General features: G+C 43.9%; 1 long non-coding RNA gene across 3 annotated transcripts in view; it reads right to left on the reverse strand.

Moving 5' to 3' along the window:
• The window catches only part of LOC141259550 (uncharacterized), a 348,768-nt gene that overhangs the window by 275,048 nt on the left and 49,209 nt on the right, over window positions 1-24,511 (reverse strand). For all 3 annotated transcript variants that reach the window (XR_012318436.1, XR_012318434.1, XR_012318435.1), the window contains exons 2-3: window positions 6,048-6,105; window positions 284-342 (exon numbers count right to left, since the gene is read on the reverse strand). This is a non-coding gene — a long non-coding RNA (uncharacterized lncRNA). The remainder of the gene's footprint in view (window positions 1-283; window positions 343-6,047; window positions 6,106-24,511) is intronic.

Raw genomic sequence — 24,511 nt, forward strand, 5'->3', positions numbered from 1 at the left:
ATGACTATATATACTTGTCACTTTTCCATGTGTTAGTTGTGTCTTCTGAGCAGTTTGTCAGGTTTCGGACACCTTTGAAGGTGTTTTCTATGTGTTTCTATGTGTTTTTGTTTGCCTGCCATTGGTTTTAACGGTGTTCGACGGTGTTTGACGAACAGTTCGACGAACAGTTCGGTGAACAGTTCGGTGAACATACGGGTGTTCGACGAACCGAACCGAACTCGAACACTACGGGGGTGGCTCAACTCTATTTAAGTGTACAACATTTCTTTAAGATGCATACCTGTTTGAGGAAGGTGTTGGCTATGTTCAGAATAGACTGTTCATTTCAATTATTCTTTCCTGGCAAAACATAAAACAAATATTTATCAAACATGCCTCTCCCTGTTTAAAAGCAACTTGTCCACTGAATGACTTTTGCCCCCACTGCATCCAGGTCGTAAGACTGGTTAGCAGTTCTTTTTGCTTGCATGAAAAGAATGAGGGTGGTGTGTGGAATCAAAGCTGTAGTTATGTCTGTGAACAAGTAATGAGTGAGCATGCTCGCCACTTCCCGATACTTGGTCGAGCATCGGGGTGCTTGGGAACTCTCGTTACTCGTTCGAGTATCACGGGTGCTCGAGCCCTTGTCCCGCATGTTTGGCACCTGTTAGACAGCCAATAAACATGCAGAGATTGCCTGACAAACACGGTAATGCCATAGCCATGTTGGATACTGGCATTACTGTGATTGGCCGGCTGCATCGCATCCTGGGGTCTTACAGTGATGGCCAAAAGTATTGGCACCCCTGCAATTCTGTCAGAAAATACTCAGTTTCTTCCTGAAAATGATTGCAATCACAAATTCTTTGGTATTTTTATCTTCATTTAATTTGCTTGCAAGGAAAAAACACAAAAGAGAATGAAGCAAAAATCAAATCATTGATCATTTCACACAAAACTCCAAAAATGGGCGAGACAAAAGTATTAGAACCCTCAGCCTAATACTTGGTTGCACAACCTGTAGCCAAAATAACTGCGAACAACCGCTTCCGGTAACCATCAATGAGTTTCTTATAATGCTCTGCTGGAATTGTAGACCATTCTTCTTTGGCAAACTGCTCCAGGTCCCTGATATTTGAAGGGTGCCTTCTCCAAACTGCCATTTTGAGATCTCTCCACAGGTGTTCTATGGGATTCAGGTCTGGACTCATTGCTGGCCACCTTAGAAGTCTCCAGTGCTTTCTCTCAAACCATTTTATAGTGCTTTTGGAAGTGTGTTTTGGATAATTTGACCTGCTGGATGACCCATGACTTCTGAGGGAGACCCAGCTTTCTCACACTGGGCCCTACATTATGCTGCAAAATTTGTTGGTAGTCTTCCAAACATTCTTCCAAAACGTTTTAGGCTTTCTCAGGTAAGTTTTGGCAAACTCCAGCCTGGCTTTTTTATGTCTCGGGGTAAGAAGTGGGGTCTTCCTGGGTATCCTACCACACAGTCCCTTTTCATTCAGACGCCGATGGATAGTATAGGTTGACACTGTTGTACCCTCGGACTGTAGGGCAGCTTGAACTTGTTTGGATGTTAGTCGAGGTTCTTTATCCACCATCCGCACAATCTTGCGTTGAAATCTCTCGTCAATTTTTTTCAATCATGAGACTGGGCATTATCATGTATGAAATGATCTCGATGGTCCAGATGGATGGAGTGGATGATGGCTGGTTGATGGACACCCCATTCAAACACAGCTACGGCGCTAACAAGGAGGAGGTGGAGTAATGTTTTGGGCTGGAATCATGGGGAGAGAGATTGTCGGCCCTTTTAGGATACCTGAAGGGGTAAAGATGAATTCCATAATGTATGTTGTGTTTCTCAAACAGCACTTCCTTCTATGGTTCAAGAAGAAGAACTGTGCATTCCGCAGCAAGATCATTTTCATGCATGATAATGTCCCGTCTCATGCTGCACATAACACATCTGCATCTCTGGCTGCTATGGGCATAAAAGGGGACAAACTTATGGTGTGGCACCCATGCTCCCCTGACCTCAACCCCATTGAGAACCTCTGGAGCATCATCAAAAGGAGTGTCTATGATGGCGGGAGGCAGTTCACATCTAAGCAACAGCTCTGGGAGGGTATTCTGTCCTCATGCAAAACAATTGAAGCAGAAACCATCCAAAACCTGACAAATTCAATGGACGAGAGAGTTCAGAAGCTCCTTACGAACAAGCGGTCCTATGTGCAAAAGTTACATCACCTAGAATAAAGTTTTGAGTTGAAACTGTTTGATTTCAGTTTGTAATAACCTGCTAATGCTTATAATTTCAAAAATTAAAATTTTTTTGTTCTTTATTAAAATGAAAAGGTTGAAAACTCTGCTGTGCTTAATAATTTGGAACATGCATTTTGAGTGCAGTTTGAGTTTTTATTTTTTTTTAAATCTACTGTTATCATAGGCAGTTTGTACAAAAACCTTTCAATTGTACTCTAATAGTTATTTGACTGGAAAATTACAATGACTGCAATTCATATAGGTAATTTGGGAAAATCTGAGAAAATATTATTTGCATAATAATTTGGAACACAGTGTATACTCGTTACTCAAGTCGAGCCTGTCCGAGCGTCTGACCTGCTCGATTCAAGTACTGAGCACTCTATAGTGCTTGATCATTACTACTGATAACCCTGTCATAACCTTGCAATTTTCTGTTTTTGCTCTTTCGTTTTTTTCTCCCCTTCTTCCAAGAGTCATAACTTTTTTTATTTTTCCATCAATATAGCCAAATGAGGGCTTGTTTTCTGCGTGGTGAGTTGTACTTTTGAAAGATACCATATATTGTATTGGAAAATGGGAAAAAAAAATCCAAGTGCGGTGAAATTGCAAATAAAGTGCAATTCCACAATTATTTTCTAGTTTCTCTTTTTCGTAAAACTGACCTGGCAGTGTGATTCTCCAGGTCGGAAATAGTACACAGATACCAAACATGTATATGTTTTTTTTATTTAAGTGGTAAAAACAAAATACTGAAATTTGTAAGAAAAAAATGTTTTGCTTATGTCGTCATTTTCCGCAACCCGTAGCGTTTTCATTTTTCGGGATCTAGGGATGGATGAGGGCTTATTTTTTGCAGCTTGAGCTGATGTTTTTACTCATGCCATCTTGTGGTAGATGCAGTGTTTTGATCGCCTCCTGTTGCATTTTATTTCAATGTGGTGGCATCCAAAAAAACATAATTTTGATGTATTGATTTTCTTTCTCATTATGTCATTTACCGATCAGATTGTTTTTATATTTTGATATTTCAGACATTAATGAATGCAGTGATACCAATTATGTGTATTTTTATTATTTTTTAATTGTTTTATGTTCAAACGGGCAAAAAGAGGGTGACTTGAACTTTTTTTTTTTTTTTCATATTTTTAAAAACTTTTTCTTTCACACTTTTTACTAATTCAATAGTACTCTTAGGAGGCTTCAAGCTTTGATCGGCCAATCGCTTTGTGACAGCAGACCCCCAGCTGTCACAAAAAACCCCGATAATGTGCCAAGGACGTCCACCGGATTAATGACGTGCTTCCAGCCAGTGCGCATTAAATCACACTGTCAGTGATTGACAGCAGGATTTAATTGGTTAAAAGCCAAGGGTGGAGCTCTGCTCCACTGGTGGCTGTTAAAGGCACTTGATGGCTGATTAAATCAGAGAAAAAAAAGCACACAGGGAAGGAGTCAATATTACATTGCCCCTACATTAATAGGAGATCATCTTGGAGACATGGAACATAAGAGGGATGTACAGACACATTAATGAGGTACATGGGGGAGACAAGGCATCAGTAAAGTACATGGGTATTGAGAAAAATGCCAAACCATTGAGAGGTGGTGACGATCCTGCAGAGAGAGGCAAAGTGGATATTTCGCATTAATATGGTATCACCACATGTCTTAACTGCATCTAGCCTAGGCAGACTGTGGGGACCCCCAACCAAACCCAGACGCTCTGCATCTAACCCAGCCAATCATTTGATAGTATTGCTAGTAGCAGAGTCGCATTGGCTCTAAACCTTGCATAGCCTGTGCATTTTTTCAGATCGCTAAGGATGACCCAACTCGTGTTATCTGTAACATTTGTCACCAAAAGCTAAGTAGAGGCCAAAAAATACATAGTTTGAGTACTTCATGCATGAACCATCAAATGGATATGAAGCATAAGTTGCAGTGCGAAGCTCACTGTGCTACAAAGCAGCCTAGCGGGCCGGGACAACCACAATCTGCCCCACCTGTGTCATCCTGGGGAGACCAAAAGCTACTGCGTAGTCTTTTCCAAAAATTTGAGGTAATTACCACGGGAATGGTTTGGAAGAGGTATAAGAGTTTAGGTAGGACGTTCATTTTTAGTATACTTATTCTGCCGAACCAGGAAAAATCCTTCACCGTCCAAGAAGTAAGATCTTTATGGAGTTGCTCAATAAAGGGCCCAATATTAAGATAAAATAGACGGGAGAGGTCTCTATGAATACGAATTCCTAAGTATTTGATACCCTGTGAGGGCCAAGCAAAGGGAAAGTTCGACTGGATGGAATCCTGTATGGATTTGGGGAGGGAGACATTGAGGTCCTCAGACTTCACTGCATTGATTTTAAAATTTGACCATGTAACAAAGTGATCTATTTCAGCCATAACAGCAGGGATGGATATATGTGATTCAGTGATATATACTAGGACATCATCAGCAAATGCAGAGCACTTGTACTCGGTGCCTCCCACCTCAATCCACCTAATATTGGGGTTATCGCGAATTGATGAGAGCAGGTGCTCCATCACTAGGATGTATAAGAGAGGGGACAGAGGACACCCCTGCCTTGTCCCATTGGTGATTATGAAAGGTGATGAAAATGTTCCATTTATCTTCAGCCTAGCTGACGGATTGCGATACAGGGCCATGATTTTGGCTATAAAAGGGTTCCCTAGACCCCTACCCCAAGCTTTTAAAGAGAATAATATATGGCGTGCCAGGAGACTCTATGGAATGCTTTCTCAGCATGCAACGAGAGTATCTAATTACAAATTTTTAACTGCATCTAGCCCAGGCAATACTTTGGGCCTAGTAGCAGTGTCTGCTAGTCAGCAGAGTAGCTACTGCCTGTAGATCTAATTACAAATTTTTAACTGCATCTAGCCCAGGAAATACTTTGGACCTAGAAGCAGTGTCTGATAGTCAGCGGATTATCCCACCTCTTAAGCAAGCTACACCACCTGTAGTTTTGACACTTAATTTTTTCAAAGGAAATGCTTCGGGCCCCCGGGACACTCAGAGAAGAGCATCGGGGAGGCACCCCAAGGCACAGGGGCTGGGACTGGCGGTAGGACGCCTTGTGGTGGACCGCCAAGCTCGATCCTTATAAAAGCTTTTTAACTGCAGTAGCTTTAGTGGACGCCACTGGAGCTGGAATTCCCATGGCTGCTGGCATCAGACTTGCCCTCCAATAGATCCTTGTAAAAGGATTTAAAGTGTACTCATTCAAATTACAGAGACAATTTTAATTAAAAAGCTTAGACCTGCCTCCACCGCAGGGGGGCTCACTCGACCCACCAGCGGACAGGCACCAGTATTGGGAGAGGGGGGCTGGCCGTCAGGGTCCACCGCAGCTCTGGCACAAACCCGGCGACACGGAGGTCGCACGGGCAGGAACGGACTGGCCGTGTCAGCTTCGCACTTTTTTGGTTTTAGAAGGGCATGACATGCCTATATCTGTGTCTCCCCCTCCTTTTACTCCTCCACCTCTTTTCTTTTCGCATGACTATATATACTTGTCACTTTTCCATGTGTTAGTTGTGTCTTCTGAGCAGTTTGTCAGGTTTCGAACACCTTTGAAGGTGTTTTCTATGTGTTTCTATGTGTTTCTATGTGTTTTTGTTTGCCTGCCATTGGTTTTAACGGTGTTCGACGAACAGTTCGACGAACAGTTCGGTGAACATACGGGTGTTCGACGAACCAAACCAAACTCGAACACTACGGGGGTGGCTCAACTCTATTTAAGTGTACAACATTTCTTTAAGATGCATACCTGTTTGAGGAAGGTGTGGCTATGTTCAGAATAGACTGTTCATTTCAATTATTCTTGCCTGGCAAAACATAAAACAAATATTTATCAAACATGCCTCTCCCTGTTTAAAAGCAACTTGTCCACTGAATGACTTTTGCCCCCACTGCATCCAGGTCGTAAGACTGGTTAGCAGTTCTTTACCTTGCATGCATGAAAAGAATGAGGGGGGTGTGTGGAATCAAAGCTGTAGTTATGTCTGTGAACAAGTAATGAGTGAGCATGCTCGCCACTTCCCGATACTCGGTCGAGCATCGGGGTGCTTGGGAACTCTCGTTACTCGATCGAGTATCACGGGTGCTCGAGCCCTTGTCCCGCATGTTTGGCACCTGTTAGACAGCCAATAAACATGCAGAGATTGCCTGACAAACACGGTAATGCCATAGCCATGTTGGATACTGGCATTACTGTGATTGGCCGGCTGCATCGCATCCTGGGGTCTTACAGTGGTGGCCAAAAGTATTGGCACCCCTGCAATTCTGTCAGAAAATACTCAGTTTTTTCCTGAAAAGGATTGCAATCACAAATTCTTTGGTATTTTTATCTTCATTTAATTTGCTTGCAAGGAAAAAGCACAAAAGAGAATGAAGCAAAAATCAAATCATTGATCATTTCACACAAAACTCCAAAAATGGGCGAGACAAAAGTATTGGAACCCTCAGCCTAATACTTGGTTGCACAACCTTTAGCCAAAATAACTGCGAACAACTGCTTCCGGTAACCATCAATGAGTTTCTTATAATGCTCTGCTGGAATTGTAGACCATTCTTCTTTGGCAAACTGCTCCAGGTCCCTGATATTTGAAGGGTGCCTTCTCCAAACTGCCATTTTGAGATCTCTCCACAGGTGTTCTATGGGATTCAGGTCTGGACTCATTGCTGGCCACCTTAGAAGTCTCCAGTGCTTTCTCTCAAACCATTTTATAGTGCTTTTGGAAGTGTGTTTTGGGTCATTTGACCTGCTGGATGACACATGACCTCTGAGGGAGACCCAGCTTTCTCACACTGGGCCCTACATTATGCTGCAAAATTTGTTGGTAGTCTTGAGACTTCATAATGCCATGCACACGGTCAAGCAGTCCAGTGCCAGAGGCAGCAAAGCAACCCCAAAACATCAGGGAACCTCCGCTATGTTTGACTGTAGGGACCGTGTTCTTTTCTTTGAATGCCTCATTTTTTTTCCTATACACTCTATGTTGATGCTTTTTCCCAAAAAGCTCTACTTTTGTCTCATCTGACCAGAGAACATTCTTCCAAAACGTTTTAGGCTTTCTCAGGTAAGTTTTGGCAAACTCCAGCCTGGCTTTTTTATGTCTCGGGGTAAGAAGTGGGGTCTTCCTAGGTATCCTACCACACAGTCCCTTTTCATTTAGACGCCGACGGATAGTATGAGTTGACACTGTTGTACCCTCGGACTGTAGGGCAGCTTGAACTTGTTTGGATGTTAGTCGAGGTTCTTTATCCACCATCCGCACAATCTTGCGTTGAAATCTCTCGTCAATTTTTTTTTTCCGTCCACATCTAGGGAGGTTAGCCACAGTGCCATTGGCTTTAAACTTCTTGATGACACTGCGCACGGAAGACACAGGAACATTCAGGTCTTTGGAGATGGACTTGTAGCCTTGAGATTGCTCATGCTTCCTCACAATTTGGTTTCTCAAGTCCTCAGACATTTCTTTGGTCTTCTTTCTTTTCTCCATGCTCAATGTGGTGCACACAGGGACACAGGACAGAGGTTGAGTCAACTGTAATCCATGTCAACTGGCTGCAAGTGTGATTTAGTTATTGCCAACACCTGTTAGGTGCCACAGGTAAGTTACAGGTGCTGTTAATTACACGAATTAGAGAAGCATCACATGATTTTTCAAACAGTGCCAATACTTTTGTCCACCCCCTTTTTTAGGTTTTGTGTGGAATTATATCCAATTTGGCTTTAGGACAATTCTTTTTGTGTTTTTTCATTGAAGACAAATTAAATGAAGATAATAATACCAAAGAATTTGTGATTGCAATCATTTTCAGGAAGAAACTGAGTATTATCTGACAGAATTGCAGGGGTGCCAATACTTTTGGCCACCACTGTATATAAGACCCGGTGATCCGATGCTTGGCACACTGTCCTCAGGAAGCAGTTCAGGGAGATTTGTTATAGGAGGGAGAGCATATTTCAGAGCATGTATACAGGATTGGCAGTGTTTTATATCGCTATTGCAGTACTTGTATACCACTGTTGCAGTGTTAAAAGAAAAGTCTTTTTCATGGTTAAATATTTTTCTTTATCTAGTAAAACTGATGTTGCCTACATTCAGTAGAGGGATAATTTTGGATTACAGACATAAAGGCCGTGTTTAATACTGCTATTGGAGTACCTGTATACCGCTGCTACATCATTAAAAGAAAAGTCCTTTTCAGGGCTACATATTTTCTTTTCCCTATTAATACCGGCAAGTTTGCAGGCATATAAATATATACCTAATTTAAAATGTGCAAGGTGTGAGGTAAGGGACGGAGAAGTGGACGTGCTGCTGATGGTGCACGCAGAGGCTGAGGTTGCGGGTCAGGTGAAACTGTGCCTGCTGCAGGAGCACAACAAACATGCTCATCCACAAAATCTAGCTTCCCGTCCCACTTTTGCAGGGGGCCGCGGAACACCACTCTTGAACCCAGAACAGTGCAAAGAGGTGGTTGGTTCGATGGTAGATAATGCTTCCAATATGTTTCCCTGCACCACCCCGTCTTCCACACTGTCCAGTCTCCCTAGCCAAGAGTCTGGACCACACAATCCTCACATGATATCCCATTCTCCCATCATTGAGTCCCAGGAGACAAGTGATCCCACACTCGGACACTTCGAGGAGCTCCTTACATTTACATTTATTGATTATGGCCTCTCGCCCTGCAAGTTTCAAGATGGATATGAGGAGATTGTGTATAGTGATGCCCAAATATTTGAGCAGCTATGGTCAGAAGAAGATAGCGGTTTAGAAATGCCATTAGTATCTCAAGAGATACTGTTGATGATGATGAGACTCAGTTGCCAACAAGTGATGTTGTTAAGTCAACAAGTCATGAGGACCAGAGTGCGGAAGTGGAAAACGAGGTGGTGGACCATGAAGTTACAGACCCAACCTGGGAAGGTGCCATGCAGAATGAGGCCAGCAGTGCAGAGTGGGAGGGATCCGCAGCACCACAACAGGCAGGAAGAGGTAGTGGGGTGGCCAGAGGGAGAAAGTGGTCAAGTTTTCCCCAGTGCAACCACACACGTCAAGTTCCCAGGCCAAGGGTTATGTATTCCCCAGTCTGGCGCTTTTTTAAAGAAAGTGCGGATGTTCATTTGCAGCCTGTCCCGTCCCAAGATCGGCAGGGGCCTGACCACTAACAACTTGCTCAGGCACAGGTCATCAAACAACCCAAATAAGGGGACCGAACGCCTGGGTCCACAATCAGTGTCTGCATGTGATACCACTGCCTCTTCCACTATGCTATGTGCTAGCCAATTCCCTGTCCATGAACAGGCTCAGATGCCTCACACCCTGCACCTGTTGTTGCACATTCGCAAGCATCATCAGGAACCATGTCCACTTGTTTGTCCCAGTGCAGTGTTCAGCTGTCCCTACCCCAGGCCTTGAAACGCAAGCTAAAATACCCAGCCACCCACCCACAGGCTTAAACACTAAACAGCCACATTTCCAGATTGCTTTTCCTAGGCTTTTTTTTTCTTTTTTTAATTTTGCCTTATATATAAGTTGTTATATGGGAAAGAATGTTTCCTAACATTTTTATCTGTAAAATCCATTTTATCTTTGGTTTTGCATGTTTTATTGTCAGTCTGTAAAAGTGTAGTAATGCTCTGACAACATTGTTCCCAAGAGAGGCTGGGAGTCAAAGATGCATCCAGACATCTTTCATATGATGTTCCCTTTAGATTTGAGTGCTGTTTCCATCCATTTCAGTGATTTTCTTGTGCCCCAAGCTCTCCTATTAGGGTCTTCACGAAAAAATGCTTGAATTTCCAATTGACTACCATTATACTCGTTACTCAAGTCGAGCCCGTCCGAGCGTCTGACCTGCTCGATTCAAGTACTGAGCACTCTATAGTGCTTGATCATTACTACTGATAACCCTGTCATAACCTTGCAATTTTCTGTTTTTGCGCTTTCGTTTTTTTCTCCCCTTCTTCCAAGAGTCATAACTTTTTTATTTTTCCATCAATATAGCCAAATGAGGGCTTGTTTTCTGCGTGGTGAGTTGTACTTTTGAAAGATACCATATATTGTATTGGAAAATGGGGAAAAAAAAATCCAAGTGCGGTGAAATTGCAAATAAAGTGCAATTCCACAATTATTTTCTAGTTTCTCTTTTTCGTAAAACTGACCTGGCAGTGTGATTCTCCAGGTCGGAAAGAGTACACAGATACCAAACATGTATATGTTTTTTTTATTTAAGTGGTAAAAACAAAGTGCTGAAATTTGTAAGAAAAAAATGTTTTGCTTATGTCATTTTCCGCAACCCGTAGCGTTTTCATTTTTCGGGATCTAGGGATGGATGAGGGCTTATTTTTTGCAGCTTGAGCTGATGTTTTTACTCATGCCATCTTGTGGTAGATGCAGTGTTTTGATCGCCTCCTGTTGCATTTTATTTCAATGTGGTGGCATCCAAAAAAACATAATTTTGATGTATTGATTTTCTTTCTCATTATGTCATTTACCGATCAGATTGTTTTTATATTTTGATATTTCAGACATTTATGAATGCAGTGATACCAATTATGTGTATTTTTATTATTTTTTAATTGTTTTATGTTCAAACGGGCAAAAAGAGGGTGATTTGAACTTTTTTTTTTTTTTCAGATTTTTAAAAACTTTTTCTTTCACACTTTTTACTAATTCAATAGTACTCTTAGGAGGCGTCAAGCTTTGATCAGCCAATCGCTTGTGCTATACACAGCGCACTGCTATGTATAACAGAAATGACGATCTCCTATAAACACCGGCCACGGGCTGGCGTTCACAGGAGAGTCACAATGAAAGGCACAGGGGTCGTCAGCAGACCCCCAGCTGTCACAAAAAACCCCGATAATGTGACAGGGACGCCCACCGGATTAATGACGTGCTTCCAGCCAGTGCGCATTAAATCGCACTGTTAGTGATTGACAGCAGGATTTAATTGGTTAAAAGCCAAGGGTGGAGCTCTGCTCCACTGGTTGCTGTTAAAGGCAGTTGATGGCTGATTAAATCAGAGAAAAAAAGCACACAGGGAAGGAGTCAATATTACATTGCCCCTACATTAATAGGAGATCATCTTGGAGACATGGAACATAAGAGGGATGTACAGACACATTAATGAGGTACATGGGGGAGACAAGGCATCAGTAAAGTACATGGGTATTGAGAAAAATGCCAAACCATTGAGAGGTGGTGACGATCCTGCAGAGAGAGGCAAAGTGGATATTTCGCATTAATATGGTACCACCACATGTCTTAAACGAACAGCTAACATTTGGCTATGTTATTTAAAACCTATGCTGATGTTTTCTTTTCCTTTTCTTCCCGCTTCTACTCACTTCCTCCAACCCTCCCTATCCTTCTCCAGCTCCCTTCGCCCATTATCAACAATCTCTTGCCCCTCCTCCCCCTTTTTCTTTGCCCCCCCCCGCTGTATTCTTTTTCATCTTGCTATATCACTGCTAGTGATGAGCGAGTATGTTCGGTTAACCCTTTTGCCGAGTATACTCGGCCGAGCACCGAGTATTTATAGAATGCTCGGGCTTTAAGTTTTCGTCACTCCGTGAACATGATTTGCAACTGTTTGACAGATTTAATACATGTGAGGAATGCTGGAAAAACACTGCATAGGTTCCTAATGATTGTTGCTAATATATGACATCATAACTTATTTAAATAATGAACCTGCCAAAAAATACCTTTGCATTTCATATGTGGATCTTTATATATGGCCACGTACTCATACTGAATATACCCTATGGAAACAAGTACTTTGGTTTGATTGATATGTATTATTATCTTGTCACCCAGTTGTAAATAAGGTGATAAAGTATTGTTTCACTTTGTTAAATATCATGAGTGATTTGTATTGTGTTATATGTCACTAGTGTAATAGATGTTGCTGTATGGTTTTAAAAACGTTTTTGGTAGGCATATACCATAGAATGCTAGGAATGATGAGTGCGTAATCAAAGGGGTGTACCCCTCAATCACTGCTATTTGTCATGAGTTCCACTTGGGCGAAAGTTACGTCAGTTCTGCGTGTCACTCACTGTGAGATGACGATTGATGGATTTGCCTAACATGCAGTGAGTGTCATTTGACCAGAAGTGACATCCTTGACATGCGTGGGACATTCATCTACATATGACACGCATTTGCATTTCATTTTGCTGGAAGTGATGTCTGGAATAATATACAGAGTGACAGGGGCATGTTCACTTAGGCGCCAATGATTGGAGTAATGTGGTGCTTCTCAACCTTGGCGTGCATTCCAATTGACCGGAAGCAGCACTTAGGATGGCTGTGGAACGCTTCCTATACACATATGAACCGGAATATATTGGGGTAAATTCTCAATTAAAATGCAAGGTGTGATTACTTAATCAATGATTGCTTTATGTATATAAATTCCCTGACTTGAAAGTTTGGTGCCACTGATTATACACATTTTCAGGAGTTTTTCATAAAACTCATGTAGTGTCCCTTCCCATAGTTGCAGCTCCAGATATCTACAGGGCAAAGCACTTTGGAGCTTAAATACAAGTTGAAAGTGTGACCCACATTCTCCTGCATGTGAGAGCACAGAGTTTGAATCCCTTTCTGCGAGCATAATGGCAGCTGGGTATCTCCCAGCAAGGCTGAGTGCACAACATCCATACTTGTAAGGCAGCTAGTTGGTATTTCAAGACTGCATCACCAGAAAATTAACCAGGTGAGAGTTTAGTTGGCACACAGGTGGATAGCTGGCAGCATATGACTGTTTCCTCAACACACAGACGGAGTAGGAGTAAGAGGAGTACTTAGAGTTCCACACACAGTGGTATGATGGTGATGATGACGCCGACCAGTTAGTAGTTGAACATTTGGCCTGGGTAAAAGAATGACAAGCATGTGCTCACGGAGAGCTGTCGTTTCTAGTTTATGTGAGCCTGGACATCCTGCAGACTGCTAAATATTTGCCTGGCAGCAATAAGCTAAAGATCTTCCACACATGAGATGCCTGCAAGTACCACTCACAACCACCACAAATAGAGGTTTCAGGCACTGTTGCGCCTCCTACACCAACAGCATGTTCTGCATCATGTGCTCTAGAGCCACCTGCAGAAGAAGCAGGTTTTACTCCAGGAAATCTTTTAGCCACACATCACCTCTGCTGTGTATCGCCAAGGCCAAAACCCTTGTCCACTTATGACATTATCCTTTTGGCACTGCTGTCTGGTTTCCAGATCTTGTCCACCACAGAATCATGAAAATCATCATTCTTGACTCCACTGGCAGTTGCCTCATTGAGGAAAATATCCTTGGCTCCTTGCTCTTGCTACTGATTCTCAAGATTTCCCATGGGGAAGAGTGCTACTACCACTGCCAGTGCCCCTACTACCGCGACTTAGAGGGCCAGCAACACAGCTGAGCATTTTAATTATGACCTCAATTTCCTTTAGCCAATTATAATGGCTGACTATTCATCTATTCCAATTAATCAACTGGAAGAAGTTATTCTGGTGAAATATATTCCTTAGCCCCTGGGGTGCTGTGTGTTAGGGGATTATAGGAACAAAACAGATATAGTTGTCACTGACAGAATTGAAATTCTCCTATGTATAACATTAAGTCTTATATCAGCAGAGGTGGACTGAGCAGAATAGTTACTCAAGCTGATAGTGTCAACATCAGAAATAACATCTTCCTGTTGTGAGAAGATTGATGTGGCATACAGTATATTCCGTTATACCTTTCACTTCCTCCTCACTAATATGGTTGCCACAGGCAAAGGAGATCAAGTGTCACCTGCGTTCTCCTACAGCAGGGATTGCTGTTGCTGCTGCTAGTGGCTCCTACATTTTTTGTTGTATAGGTTTCTTTTCTCATACTACCATGTCCATGTCCATCACCATGATTAGATCATCTCTAGTCACCAGGGCCGGCTCCAGGTTTTTGTGGGCCCCGGGCGAAAGAGTCTCAGTGGGCCCCTTTAACACATACCACGATTCATGATGCACAGATACCGCAGAGAAATATATATATATAGTACAATGCCAAAGATTTCACTTTTTACATTACATGAGTGATATCTATTGTAAATTCTACAATAGCTCAGAAACCGGCGAATCGCTCCATACAGAATACTGGCCCCCATATAATGCTCCATGCAGGCTGTGCCCCCACATAATGCTCCATGCAGGCTGTTCCCCCCACATAATGCCTCATGCAGGCTGTTTGCCCCACATAATGCCCCACGCAGGCTGTTCCCCCCACATAATGCCCCACACTGGCTGTTCCCCCCACATAATGTTCCATGCAGGCTGTTCCCCCCATATAATACCCCATGTAGGATGTCACCAACCCTTATAATGCCCCATTTAGGATCTCACACCCCCCTCCCTTATAATGCCCCATGCAGGATGTCACACCCCCCTCTCTTATAATGCCCCATGCAGGATGTCACCCCCCCCCCTTATAATGTCCCATGCAGGATGCCACACAACCCTTCATTATAATTCCCCATGTAGAATGTCACACCCCCTCCCTTATAATGCCCCATGCAGGATGTCACACTCCCTCCCTCCCTTATAATGCCCAATGCAGGATGTCACCCCCCTCCCTTATAATGCCCCATGCAGGATGCCACACCCCCCTCCCTTATAATGCCCCATGCAGGATGTCACACCCTCCCTCGCTTATAATGCCCCATGCAGGATGTCACACACCCCCCTCGCTTATAATGCCCCATGCAGGATGTCACACACACCCCCACCCCACCCCACCATATAATGCCCCATGCCTCCATACAATTAAAAAAAAAAATCAAGTACTCACTTCTCACCTGCTGCCGCTGCTCCGGACTCCTCACGCGCGCCGGCATCTTCCCGTTCTGCGCTGTGACGGCTCAGGAGAGAGCACGGTGGAAAGATGCCACCGCACCCTCTGACCTGAGATGTCACAGTGCAGCAGCCGCGGAAGAGACCCGAGCTGCTGCGGAAGCACAGGGAGAGGTAAGTATTGCACCGGCTGCCGAGGCCCTGAGCAAGCGGGGGGGAGCGAGCGCTGGCACCGCTCTCCTCCGCTTACGGCTCCCATAGCGCGGCAGGGTGCCTGCCTGCTCAGGGCTCCCCTGCCTGGTGCTGACGCCGGCCCTGCTAGTCACAACCAATGCAAGGTGATGTTATGGTGCTCATAGGGGTTTTCACCAAGCTTTCCACAAGCTCAGAACAACAGAAAAATCTAATTTTATAATGATGTACAGTACAGACCAAAAGTTTGGACACACCTTCTCATTTAAAGATTTTTCTGTATTTTCATGACTATGAAAATTGTACATTCACACTGACGGCATCAAAAATATGAATTAACACATGTGGAATTATATACTTAACAAAAATGTGTGAAACAACTGAAAATATGTCTTATATTCTAGGTTCTTCAAAGTAGCCACCTTTTGCTTTGATGACTGCTTTGCACACTCTTGGCATTCTCTTGATGAGCTTTAAGAGGTAGTCACCAGAAATGGTTTTCACTTCACAGGTGTGCCCTGTCAGGTTTAATAAGTGGGATTTCTTGCCTTATAAATGGGGTTGGGACCATCAGTTGTGTTTTGCAGAAGTCTGGTGGATACACAGCTGATTGTCCTACTGAATAGACTGTTAGAATTTGTATTATGGCAAGAAAAAAGCAGCAAAGTAAAGAAAAATGAGTGGCCATCATTACCTTAAGAAATGAAGGTCAGTCAGTCTGAAAAATTGGGAAAACTTTGAAAGTGTCCCCAAGTGCAGTTGCAAAAACCATCAAGCGCTAAAAAGAAACTGGCTCACATGAGGACCGCCCAAGGAAAGGAAGACCAAGAGTCACCTCTGCTTCTGCGGATAAGTTTATCCGAGTCACCAGCCTCAGAAATTGCAGGTTAACAGCAGCTCAGATTAGAGACCAGGTCAATGCCATACAGAGTTCTAGCAGCAGACACATCTCTACAACAACTGTTTAGAGGAGACTTTGTGCAGCAGGCCTTCATGGTAAAATAGCTGCTAGGAAACCACTGCTAAGGACAGGCAACAAGCAGAAGAGACTTGTTTGGGCTAAAGAACACAAGGAATGGACATTAGACCAGTGGAAATCTGTGCTTTGGTCTGATGAGTCCAAATTTGAGATCTTTGGTTCCAACCACCGTGTCTTTGTGCAACGCAGAAAAGGTGAACGGATGGACTCTACATGCCTGGTTCCCACCATGAAGCATGGAGGAGGAGGTGTGATGGTATGGGGGTGCTTTGCTGGTGACACTGTTGGGGATTTATTCAAAATTGAAGGCATACTGGACCAACATGGCTTCCACAGCATCTTGCAGCGGCATGCTATTCCATCTGGTTTGCGTTTAGTTGGACCATCATTTATTTTTCAACAGGACAATGACCCCAAACACACCTCAAAGCTGTGTAAGGGCTATTTGACCAAGAAGGAGAGTGATGGGGTGCTACGCCAGATGACCTGGCCTCCACAGTCACCAGACCTGAACCCAATCGAGATGTTTTGGGGTGAGCGGGACCGCAGAGTGAAGGCAAAAGGGCCAACAAGTGCTAAGCATCTCTGGGAACTCCTTCAAGATTGTTGGAAGACCATTTCCGGTTACTACCTCTTGAAGCTCATCAAGAGAATGCCAAGAGTGTGCAAAGCAGTCATCATAGCAAAAGGTGGCTACTTTGAAGAACCTAGAATATAAGACATATTTTCAGTTGTTTCACACTTTTTTGTTAAGTATATAATTCCACATGTGTTAATTCATAGTTTTGATGCCTTCAGTGTGAATGTACAATTTTCATAGTCATGAAAATACAGAAAAATCTTTAAATGAGGTGTGTCCAAACTTTTGGTCTGTACTGTATGTACAGTATCTTAGAGCCTGGGTGAGTTAATGTGAGGGCATTGTGATGATGTCAATTAGTTGTCAACCTGGATCCTTTTCATTTGTAGAGGTTCAAAATTATACATAAAATCTCAACCCTGGAACTCCCAATTAATGCTGATTTTAGGTAGAAATTCTGTGTAATGAACATTTATTTGTTATTTAACATTCCATCTAAAATGACACTCACTACACTAATTTATTTTATCATTTTACTAGATGGGAGATAAGCTTTAGATCAACATAGAATTAAAGCAAGCATTAAAATTCCCCTGAAGCTGCAGACTAAAAGCTGAATTTTTAATGTGATTGAATTACACATATAACGTGAACAGAGGTGATTTAGTAATTGAGATCTACTGAAGTTAAACTAATGATAGAAAATTGGTGAAAACTATTTCCTGAGCTTCTGCTTTAAAACCCTGATATGCATTTTAAATTTGTAATCCTTATCTTCACACTCGAGATTTTATGTATGCTGATGTTATATCCATGGATGCTTACATTCGTTATTGAATCACACTTGTGCACATGATGCATGCATGCAGGGAAATTCTAATGATATGTACATAGTATAATGCCTCAACTGTATACCCGTTTCCATTAAAAGTGTATATATATTTCTATACATATGTACAGTATATCGTGTGCACAATTATTAGGCAATTTCTACTTTTTATGATTGACTGACAGCACTGTAGTTGTTCAATAATAAAAGCAATCTAAAAAGTTAATAAGTAGTGTTGAGAGAGCATCGCGCTACTCGGGATGTTCGGCGAGCACCGAGCATTTCCCGGTTACTCAGGCGGGAGCTCGGGTCTCCGCCCTGCATGTTTGGTGCTTTTTACAGAGCCAATAAATATGCAGGGATTGCCAGGCAGATTGGCCGCACAGTGTCACCTTGAGTATTTAATAAAACCGGGCACCGCCATCTTGGACACAGTCGCTCCAGATCAGACAGTGTAGGAACAGCGCTGCTGATTTAGGGAGAGATATATCCTGCAAAATAGTTAGTGTAGGGTCTGTAGAGGCTTCCAGATCAAACAAATAGTCCTTCTCAAGACTAATATCCATCCCAGATATCAGGCAGGCAGGCTGTATAGGAGACGCAGTGGTTATACCAGCAAATGCTGCATTACAGTCCTGTGCGCTCCTGTTGCTGAAATTGCTGGACTTAGCTCCAGGTCTCGGGGGCCAAGAAAAATCCTTTTTCTTTCATCTAAATACACTTTTTTTTTCCTCCTTCACACTGTACAAATACCCGTCTTATTAACCTTTTGGTGTTCCCCCCCCCCAAAAAAAAAAAGAAGTGTGTCTCTGATTTTTCAGACACAAATATATCTGTTGAAAATAGTCTGGTGTAGGCTAGAGAAATAGAAGCGTGGTTTTGCAGTTCCATGGTTCAAACCTCTGTATTATCCACTTTAGGGCCATTTGTATCTAAAAAAACCAGTTTGAGTGTGTCGCTCACTGTTCAGCCGCAAATATATATATTTAAAAAAGTCTGGTGTACACCAGTAAATTATAACTGTGGTTTTGCTGTTCCACGGTAAAAAATCTCTATTATCCTGCTTTTGGCATTTTTTGCCGTAAAACAAAAACTAATAGTGTCTCCCTGATTTTTCAGACACAAATATATCTGTTCAAAATAGTCTGGTGTAGGCCCGAGAAATAGAAGTGTGGTTTTGCAGTTCCACGGGTCAAATCTCTGTATTATCCTGCTTTTGCCATTTTTTGCCATAAAGAAAAACAGTAGTAGTGTCTCCTGATTGTTCAGACACAAATATATCTGTTGAAAATAGTATGGTATACACCAGTAAATTATAACTGTGGTTTTGCTGTTCCACGGTAAAAAATCTCTATTATCCTGCTTTTGGCATTTTTTGCTGTACAGAAAAACAGTAGTAGTGTCTCCTGATTGTTCAGACACAAATATATCTGTTGAAAATAGTCTGGTATACACCAGTATATGATAACTGTGGTTTTGCTGTTCCACGGTAAAAAATCTCTATTATCCTGCTTTTGCCATTTTTTGCTGTACAGAAAAACAGTAGTAGTGTCTCCTGATTGTTCAGACACAAATATATCTGTTGAAAATAGTCTGGTATACACCAGTAAATTATAAGTGTGGTTTTGCTGTTCCATGGCCTAAATTGCAGCGCTAATCATCATACTGGGGGATACTCGCTGCACCGGGTAAATTAAGCACATGTGCAATATCCTTCCGGTATTTCACAATGCAACCGTTTATTATTTTCATAAACCGCATATCACACAGTCCATCTTAGTTTATCACTGACATGTCTACACACTTAACATCCGGGAGTCTCTCAGGTAGCAGACAGGCCCAATTGGCCCAAGTTACAGCCTTCAGCAAAGTACTAACTTAAATGTCCAGAATAAGCAGTGTCTTTACCTTTGACGGGTTACAGCTGCTTCAGTCCCGTTGGTTTGCCACCACTGTGGCTTTGTGGCTTCCCAGATGGGGGTCTCTAGCCGTCGTCCCATCCAAGGCTACTGGTATGTTTCACACACACAACATCTAGCCTTCGCCTTCCAGGACTCTTGTATTTCAAGCCGGCTTTCCCTCCAAGGCCACTGGCATCCACGCACAGGATCCAGCCTCGACCTTTCAGGCTGCCAGGCTTCACTGTATCACGGTGTCCCACATGGGAACAGGCCTCTCGCCTAACACACACTAGGCCACACTAGGCCTCTCACTAGCTCCCCCTGTTTCAAACTACCAGGGTTTATATATCCTGTAGCACACACACACACACACACATACACAGACAGGACCTTAGCTGATGTCACAGTCATGTGTTCAAACCTTCTGTGTGCAAAAGGACCTGTGTGATGTCACAGTCATGTGACCAGTCAGCTGAGGGGGAAGGTACATGGTCAGCCTAAAACATACCCTGGACCATACAGCAATGCCAAGCAAGGCACTGCATTACATAGGTAAAAAATCTCTATTATCCAGCTTTTGGCATTTTTTGCGGTAAAAAAAAAACTAATAGTGTCTCCTGATTGTTCAGACACAAATATATCTGTTGAAAATAGTCTGGTATACACCAGTAAATTATAAGTGTGGTTTTGCTATTCCACGGTAAAAAATCTCTCTTATCCTGCTTTTTGAATTTTTTGCCGTAAAAAGAAAACTAATAGTGTCTCCTGATTGTTCAGACACAAATATATCTGTTGAAAATAGTCTGGTGTAGGCCTGAGAAATACAAGTGTGGTTTTGCAGTTCCACGGGCCAAATCTCTGTATTATCCTGCTTTTCGCATTTTTTCCCGTAAAAAATAAATAATAGTGTCTCCTGATTGTTCAGACACAAATATATCTGTTGAAAATAGTCTGATGTAGGCCCGAGAAATACAAGTGTGGTTTTGCAGTTCCACGGTTCAAACCTCTGTATTATCCACTTTTGGGCCATTTTTACCTAAAAAAAACAGTTTGAGTGTGTCGCTCACTGTTCAGGCGCAAATATACCTATTTAAATTTTCTGGTATACCCCAGTAAACAATAACTGTGGTTTTGCCATTCCACGGTAAAAAATCTCTATTATTCAGCTTTTGGTATTTTTTCTTTAAAGAAAAACAGTAAGAGTTTCTCCTTGATTGTTCAGATTGTTTAAAAGAGTCGGGTGTAGGCCAGAGAAATAGAACTGTGCTTTTCCTCTTCCACGGTTCTAATCTACTTTTTATTACCCTTTTTCCATTGACAGTGCGAGTGTAAGCTATTTTACTTCCTTTACAATGGGCAAGGCGCGTGGCAAGGGATGTGGAAGTCGACGTTCTGGTGATGGTGCGTGCAGAGGACGGGGCCGTGGCCAAGGTGAAAATGTGCCACAACCAAGAGCCACATCTTCTCGCTCCCATTTCTTGACAGAATTACTAGGGAAGCACAGAACAACACCAGTATTGCGAACTGATCAGTGTGAACAGGTTATTAATTGGATAGCAGATAACACTTCCAGTTACCTGGGCACCACCACCTCCGGTCTGTCTTCCACACGGTCAACTCCTAGTAGCCGTGAGTCTCGACCGCATACTCCTCCTCACGCTGATGCTCCTTCCTCCCACCATGCCGAGTGTCGTCAGACAGCAACTGATCCCACACTTGGACACTCGGAAGGGCTGTTCACTGGTCCATTTCCAGATTTGAGCCCCTCGCCTGCTCCGCTTGAAGTGGTGGAAGAGGAGATCCCATGTAGCAATGCCCAAATATTTGAACAGCCACGGCCACAGGAAGTCGACGCTGGCAATTTGTCACAAGAGGTGGACGATGATGAGACACAATTGCCAGGAAGTGAGGAGGAGGATCGTGGTGCGCAAGTGGAAGAGGAGGAGGTGGTGGATGATCTAGTAACTGACCCAACGTGGCAGGAGGACATGCAGAGTGAGGCCAGCAGCACACAGGGGGAAGGAGGCAGAGTACCTCAACAGGCAGGAAGAAGCAGTGTGGTGGCCGCAGACAGAAGGCGGGCAACCGTTCCCCGTAACACCAACACGAGGGACGTTGCCAGTACAAGCGGTAGGTCTTCCAGAGTCTGGAATTTTTTTAAAGACTGCTGATAACCCCAAAAAGGCCATTTGTACCACCTGCCATGCCAGCATCAGCAGGGGTGACAAAACTACCAGCCTGACCACCACCACCAGGATCAGGCACATGGCAGCTAAGCACCCGACTTTGTGCGGCGAACACCAGGGTCCACGACCAGTGTCAGCGGGTGTCACCACTGCTTCTTCTGCTGTTGTGCGTGCAATAGAACCCTCTGTTGTGTGTGCAAGGCAATCCCCTGTCCATACTGCATGGAAAGATGCCCCCTCCTCTCAGTCTTCACTTGTTATGGCAGTTTCTCAAGAAACAGCATCAATGTCCACGTCCACGTCCCACCGCAGCGTTCAATTGTCCATATCCCAGACCTTTGAACGAAAGTGGAAATTCGCAGATAACGCCCCACAGGCCACAGTCCTAGATTCGCACATTTCACGACTGCTTGCATTGGAAATGCTGCCTTTTAGGCTGGTGGATATGGAATCCTTCCGCAACTTTATGGCGGTGGCCGTCCCTCGGTATTCGGTCCCCAGCCAACACTATTTTTCCCGGTGAGCCATCCCCTCACTACACAAGCACGTGTCCCAAAACATCTGCCGTGCCCTCAACAGCGCAGTTACTGGGAGAGTCCACCTGACAACGGACACGTGGACAAGTGCTTGTGGCCATGGACGGTACATCTCCCTGACGGCACACTGGGTAAACATAGTGGAAGCCGGGACCCAGTCGGACCTTGGGACGGAACACATCCTCCCCACACCGAGGATTGCGGGCCCTATGTCAGTCAGAGTTGCCCCCACAGTGTACAGCTCCTGCGCATCATCCTCCTCCTCCTCATGTTCAGCCTCCATCTCAGATATCACCACATCAGTTACAAGCTGGAAGCACTGCAGTACTGCCTACACCAAGCAGCAACAGGCTGTGCTGAAACTCATAAGCTTAGGTGAGAATCCTCACACTGCTTGTGAGTTGTGGACAGCTGTGAAAGAGCAGGCAGATATGTGGCTGAGACCACTGAACCTACATCCAGGCATGGCCTTAACCTGGTGGCGGCTCTGAGTCGAGGCGAGATCACACACGTACCATGCCTGGCTCTTGTGCTTAACCTCGTGGTTCAGTGGTTTCTTAAATCGTACCCCGAGTTGCCAGATCTGCTCGTCAAAGTACGCCGCCTGTCAGCTCATTTTCGCAAGTCGGCTACAGCTTCCGCTGCCCTTGCTGTGTTGCAGCAGCATTTGCAGCTTCCGTCATACCGACTGGTGTGTGATGTCCCCACACGTTGGAACTCTACCCTCCACATGTTGCAAAGGATTTGTGAGCAGAAGAGAGCAGTTGTGGAGTACCAGCTGCAACAAGGCCGTCGATATTCAGGTGAGACTCCACACATAAGACCTCAAGAGTCGACCTGGATGTCTGACATATGTACCATCTTGACAAACTTTGAGGAGTCCACCCAGATGGTGAGTGGCGATGACGCCATCATTAGCGTCAGCATTCCACTTGTCTGTCTTTTGCAACATTCCCTGCAGAGAATTAAAGAGGAGGCATTGCAGCCAGAGTATTATGAGATGGATCAAGAAGCCGTAGCGGTCGATTACACACAGCCCAGCCTCATCTCATCCCAACGTGCATTGGGGGACAATGAGGGAGAGGAGGAGGAGGAGGAAGAACAGGAGCTTGTATCATGCGCTGTAGACGGTAGTACCTGTACAACTGTCATACCGTCGGTTCAGCGTGGGTGGCCTGAGGACAGGCCTGTACGCCTTGGAGGTCCTGGCCTGTCCTGCCGCTAGCGTGTTATCGGAGCATGTTTTTAGTGCCGCTGGGGGAATTATAACTGATAAGCGCACTCACCTGTCAACTGACAATGCTGACAAGCTGACCTTTATCAAAATGAACAAGGGCTGGATTGGGCCAGAATTCTCATCACCACCAAATGACAGCAGAGTAACATAAAGTCAAATCCACTGTGTTATTTCGGGAGGTGTATTCACATGCACCGCTTCACACCCACACATAGGTGTACGCTTCCTCATTTCGGCTGTTTTATGTTCTTCTTCTTATCCTCAGCCTCCACCACCCCTATACCACCAGGGTGACCGTGGTCCTTGCTGCCATTATTGAAATTTCCTACGTCCTTATTTTTGTCAGCTTTTGCTTGGAAGGCATAAGCAAAGACTGTGGGAGACCCACTCCCCAATAATGGAAATAATATTTTTAAGATGCTGTACTGTATGGCTCTTGTAAGGGGCATTAAAAGCATCTTGTTAAGCTACTGCGACCTCCACTACTTTTCCGAGGGGCATTAAAACCATCTTGTTAAGCTACTGGGACCTCCACCACTTTTCCGAGGGGCATTAAAAGCATCTTCTTAAGCTACTGGGACCTCCACCACTTTTCCGAGGGGCATTAAAAGCGTCTTGTTAAGCTACTGTGACCTCCACCACTTTTCCGAGGGGCAGTAAAACCATCTTGTTAAGCTACTGGGACCTCCATGTCTCTTCTGAGGGACATTAAAAGCATCTTGTTAAGCTACTGTGACCTCCACCACTTTTCTGAGGGGCATTAAAAGCGTCTTGTTAAGCTACTGGGACCTCCACCACTTTTCCGAGGGGCATTAAAACCGTCTTGTTAAGCTACTGGGACCTCCACCACTTTTCCGAGGGGCATTAAAAGCATCTTTTTAAGCTACTGGGACCTCCACCACTTTTCCGAGTGGCATTAAAAGCGTCTTGTTAAGCTACTGTG

This window comes from Phyllobates terribilis, unplaced genomic scaffold, assembly GCF_046119375.1.
Source record: "Phyllobates terribilis strain yellow unplaced genomic scaffold, ASM4611937v1 Scaffold_3__8_contigs__length_932513732, whole genome shotgun sequence".
Taxonomy (NCBI): domain Eukaryota; kingdom Metazoa; phylum Chordata; class Amphibia; order Anura; family Dendrobatidae; genus Phyllobates; species Phyllobates terribilis.